The sequence below is a fragment of the Corvus cornix genome, chromosome 1 (assembly GCF_000738735.6).
Source record: "Corvus cornix cornix isolate S_Up_H32 chromosome 1, ASM73873v5, whole genome shotgun sequence".
Lineage (NCBI taxonomy): Eukaryota > Metazoa > Chordata > Aves > Passeriformes > Corvidae > Corvus > Corvus cornix.
The window spans coordinates 29850633-29856632 of NC_046332.1; positions in this window are offsets into that span (position 1 = coordinate 29850633).

Genomic DNA, 6000 nt, shown 5'->3' on the forward strand with positions numbered 1-6000 from the left:
AAATTGGGATCTTAGCTGATTCAAAACTTGTCCCTTTTTGTCTTCTTTGACGTCTGATTTAACTTTCCTTCTGTGCTGCTCTTTCTTCTCTAACCTGTCCATCTTCCCTAATTTCTTCCACGTGTTTCCATTTCTAGGAGTCTGTCTCAGTCCAAATTTGTTACCAGATGCACATCTTGGGCTTCGAGTGTCAGATAAGCTAAAAGACGCTTGAGAAAAAGGAGTGGTACATGAACGGACAACACCTCTGTAGTAGTCATGCTGCAGACCTGTTTTGCTGCAATCTCTTTCCTGGGAGCCATCTGCAGGAACCTAACTCCCTGATGCTCTGTCCACCTCTCTATCACTTAGTGTGCATCCTGGAGGCCCTTTGTGAAATGTTCTGAAGAAACCGTGAAGCTTCTTGATTATTTTCCCTAGTGAATCTGGTCATATGTGTACAGCATGGCTCTACTACCACCAAAGGAAATATTCTCATGAAGGTCTAAGGAACCTGGTGTTTAAAGGAGGCACGAGTGAGTGTATGTCCACCATTCTATGTACCCTTTGCTGTGTATGTTCCTCCAAAACACATTCAGGTTCATGAGGCATGCATATGAGGGTGGTGGTTATTAAAAAAATTCCCTTTGCTGGAGTGGTTGAGATATATTCAGATGTTACCAATAGCTCAACATCACGAACCACCTCCACATTTATCTCTTATGGTAACTTAAGCAGCTTCTATAAGGGGGCATAATTGACTGCATGAGAAGTAGAATAAAAATTTTTGCCACAGTTAAACGTTTGAGTAACATGAGACTCCACCTATAGAGATAACCCTTGCTACTGGCACATAGCAGTTTAAAGGGATACTGGATTACTGCTGGTTGCTCATAAAAACTGGGAAATGGGTTTCCCACCTAGTTGTATGATCCTTCTGGAGGTCAACATCCTCCTCTTGACTCACTGAAGCATGGTCCTCATAAACAGAGTGTGTAAATTCTTTTAGAAGTATGACAATTCACTTGTGTGGCAACCTTGTCTTTCTGATGTTTTTAGGTTAAAGCAACTATTGAATTTGGAAGGGATTCTTCTCCTCCTCACATTAGGCTGACAGGACTAACGGAGCAGTATTTCCAGTTTTCTTTTATTTTTCCCTTTTGGCTTTCCACCATCTTGTACAGCACATTCAACTTCCTGGAGACACCTGAAAATGTTGCATTGCTAATTCCCTGCTGCTCCGACTCATTTTTCTCTCTCCACTTTCTGTGGCACGTTGCTGGTTTTCTATCAGGAACTACTGCTTCTAATCAAACCATTCCTTGCAGATCAGACTAATCATCTCTAAGCCTAATTCACACCTGCTTATTTGTAAATATGCACTGTAAGGACAGGGCAGTGAAGGGATTGCTACAGCACCAAAGCATTCCTGGTCTTACTGAGGATCATGGCGGCGAACTCAAAACCACATCAGCCAATCACGTTTTTGTTTCAACAATCTCTGAGTGTTTGAGTTGCTCCCCTTCACTCTTCTGTGTCGGGAAAGAATCCAGCCACTGGGGAACAATTATGTGCTGAGAAGTGAGGAGTGACCTTGCAGCAGAAGAGGCCTTGAGGGCAGACTCTGTGCTGGCTCTGCCTGATGACCTGCCACAACCAGTCTTCTCCTTGACAGAGAGACCTGCCAGTGCCCGAATCCCTACTCCCTCTGAACTCCACCATTCATGTACACTTCTGGGTTTTTTCTGTCCTGGCAGGAAACTGAATACTTTTTGACAATGGAATACTGAGAGCTTGCTGCAGAGAATACAAATAAATCCCTCCCTTAGCTTTACAATCCCACATCAAGTTTGGCACCGAGGAAGGCAGTGGCTTTGTCCAGGGATCTCTACAGCTTGCATCAGACCACAAAATAATTGTGTCACAAAACCAGAAAAAACTGTAAGTGACAGAGACTCGTTCTACCTGAACCATATGAAGAATTCTTTTGTAATCCCTTTCCTCTGCAAGCCAGTTTTGGGTATGTCAGTCAGAGGAAAGCTTCTCACTAGAAACTAGCATTGTTTCAGTCATTTTTTAGATTAAATGGGAAATATTCTTTTGCTGCATCTTGTGAGAGTTGCAGAACTGATCACAGGAAGGTGATGCCCAGTTCGTAATCCTGAGCAGGTTTCTCAGGGCACTGGAAAATGTCTGTTCTATTTACATCAGCGAACTGATATCATGACCAATAACTTCTGCAGATACTCCACAGGTGGCTCAGGTCTTGCTCTCAGAGTGTCCATGTGAGTACAGATATCTTCTCAGCCGTGAAATGTCAAAAATATCTGGATGTTCCCTCATAACAAGGTGTCCACTGCCAAAGCTCTCCTGGATGCTGGGCAGCTTGCTTAGAGTTAGCTTGAGAGTGGCTACCCAGCCACTGAACACAGCTCAGTGGTCACACACATGGAGTGTCTTCCTTGATTGCGTGAGGACCCAGGCTCAGGGGGTTATGAGTGGTCCTTGGAACGCCACAGGAGCAGTCCCATGAAGGGAAATGGCAGTAACCACCACCACCTGCTGGAGTTCCACAGACTCACAGGCTTTTGCACATGATGTCTTCTGTTTCCCTCTTTCCACTGGGTTCTGTCCGACTTCCTCGTGGCATCTGGGTGTCAGAAAAGTGACATGCCATGCCACAGCTGGGTGGTTTGACGCCATTTGTGTAGACGCTTTTCTTTCTTGTTGCATTGGGGTGACTAGAGAAGATTTGCTTTTCTGTTCTGGAGCTAGAGTTAATAAAGAAATGTAATTTCTGCCTGCACTGCAAAAGGTGGCTCACCTGTTAATTCCAGCTTCTGGAAGGTAACCTTGTACTTTCAAGGCCGGAGCAATTTCTGAGTGGGATCTCCCCCATTTGCAGTTCTTCGCTGCCAGGAACTTTCTTTCATCTTCGGCCGGTGGGGCAGTGCAAGCAGGCATGAATAAAGTCAGCATAAGGAAATAGTCAGCTGAGCAGCATTAATAAGGCCCAAAGATCAGTATTCTGGTCCAGGAATAGAAACCGAAACTAGTGTAAGACTACTAAAGGCACACCAGTCTCCCAGGACGAGACACACAAATCCAGAAGTACCCATGGCTGCTGTCAGTGGCAGAGGTAAGCACATTTATGTGGAAGGCAGGCCTGTTTCTCCATATTCAAGTGTAGATACTTACTGTAGTTGTATCTAAAGGACTGGAGTGTAGACACAAATGTGGTTTGTTGGGACATGAGGATATACAGCAGACAGATGTGGATTTGAGTTTTATGTCTTTGAACCCATTACCGTATCTTGAGTCTTAGGTCCAGCTTCAAAATACTAATAAAATTTTGTTAACCTTGGAATGGCAGGAAGAATTCAAAATCCCAGAGAACTTTTACTGTGGAAAGAGATCTTGAAGGCATTTAAGAATGGAGCAATTTAGTTAGCTTATTTATTCATATATTTTATTTTCATTGTGATAAATAACTAGAATATTCTTTCTAAAGAATCAGGGCAATAAGGCCGTGAAAGGAGTTGATTATGTCTCTGTTGATGTGGAAAACTATTTTCTTCCTGTTGAAATGTAATTTCACTCTGTATAATTCATATTTTCTCGTCTTAAAGAGCTAAGGTGCGGAAAAATGCCTTTAGTATCTTAATTCTAAGTAAATTTTAAAAGAAATCTTTATTGTATCATGTATAATATATAAAAACTAAAAATAAAATTAATTCTTTTCATTTTATATGCACTTAAAAATTTTAAAAATGAAATTAATTATTTTATCAAATAATATGGCAGTTCCTAGATCCTTAAGTTTTCTATGGGTGGATTTTTACAAAAGAAATGAGTGGCTTTGATCACCTGCAATTGTTTTCCTCTAGACCCTCAGCTGGGAAGGGATGAATGAATCATGGGGTCAAAGTTGCTTGCCACCATGGGAGATAAAATGTGTATAATCAGGCAGGTCAGCGTTGCCACCATGTATGTATTTGCTAGTCAGAAATCACCCTCCTTTCTTTACAGGTATTTTTTCCTTGGCACTGATACTTTTTTTTAGTTTTTGAAAAGGTTACAGATTAAGTGAAGATGGGAAGTTGGTTGTGAAAATGTTGCTGTCTAGTTTGCCAAAATGATGAGTACCGATGGGAAAATGGCTCAAGTTTTGCCTGTCTCATAGAAGTGGTTTGGAATATTTAAGGGATAAGAGATTTGATTCTGCTCTTTGATTAGTCAGGGAAAAACAGATGCAGTACTGCTGAAATCAGGGAATTTAAACTTGAGTGTTTACACAATCAACCATAAAGTGCTAAACTGAGCAAGGGTTCATGTACAACATAGCTTAAACAACCATCAAGTTCAACTTCCAGGTAGGAATCCACACCTCCTGCAGCCCAGCGTGCCTATCCTGCTGCGCAGTGATTACTTATTAAGGCCTTTTAGAGAAAAGAGATTTGGCAGGGAGTGTATAGGCTGAAAGGTGTCTGGACAGAAAGTGTAGAGGAAATTTTGGTTTCTCTTTTTTGCTATCCTCGATGACTCACAAATATTTTCTGTACAGATCTCCTGTCCAGCGGCAACAACCAAGGGTAAGAGATGTAGCTCTGTCACTGACTGCTGCCTGAGCTCCATAGCAGTTTCTAGGGACAGCCTTGTGCCTTGTTTTATTCTTACTATCCTTTTCCTCAATCTTCCTTTCCAGTTGCCTTACTGCTTTGACTGGTACTGATCTCTGTGTGGTGATGGGCTTGCTTACCCACCCAACAGTTCTCAAGGAGGTGTTGGGGGTGTTCTGAAGTCTTCATCAAATTCCAGATTTCAGTTGCTAAATTGCAACATTCTTCAAGCTGCTCATTTCTGATGGGAAAAGCTGGGAGTGGGAGGCCTGGCTGATATTTAGAGTAGGCAATGCACAATGGGACCAAACATCATTGAAATCTTGGGATCACAGTACTGCCGGTACTCTTATTCAGGTGGAAGATAGAGCCGGGAGACTTCCAAATAAATTATTCGCCTAGCCAACATCGACGGGGGGTGTACCTGCTGTATGAAATCAGGTGGAGAAGAGGTTCCATCTGGAGGAACTGGTGCTCAAACACTCATAGACAACATGCTGAAGTCAACTTCTTAGAAAATTGTTTCAAAGACAGGCCACAAGTTCCTTGCTCCATCACCTGGTTCCTTTCAGCTAGTCCCTGTGGAAAGTGCTCCAAAAGGATTCTGGAGTTCCTGAAGTCACGCCCTTATGTGACCTTGAAAATATATGCAGCCAAGCTGTTCAGGCACCACGATATCCGTAACAGAGAAGGTCTCTGCAACCTGGGAATGCATGGAGTCACTATACATATAATGAATCTTGAAGGTAACCCAGCTACTCTTTGTCTAAGTGTGGATTGAAAGTTCTGGGATTATGTGCGCTCTTAGTTTGTAATAGAGGTGATGACTTGCTTTGGGGAGGACTAGTGAGTGAAAAAATGTCACTCTCTTCTGCCTTATTTCTTCCCCAGTCCTGTACAGCAGCAGGACCAGCATGGTCATTTCTTCTTGCCAAATACAAACATGGAGAGTGAGAGGCTTCTCTAGCCATCCACACCTCCTTAATATGCAGTGAAAAATCCTGGGTGTAAGACAGAACCCGTCCTTCCTAGAAAACACATGCAGATCAGCTTGCCATCTGCATCAAGTAATTGGTTTCCCTTGGTAGCTGGAGAAGAGAAGGAAACTGTTTAAAGGAGACTTTCAGATGATGCATGTGTCTTGCACATGTGCCTTTTTGTGCCTCTATCTTTCTTGCCTGGTGATGTTTGGCTGTAAAAATAGTCCAGACAAGCAGCTCACAAAAAGAAATGTGTATTTGAAGAGATGAACCTCACACACCTGTGTGGATATTTACCACTGGAGTGAGTAGCTATAAAACCCACCAGGTCAAATGTAATCTTAAAGGACATTGCTTATCTTGGGGATACTGTCTCTGGGATTATACCACCAGAGCATTGACAGAAGATCTGCCCACCCTAT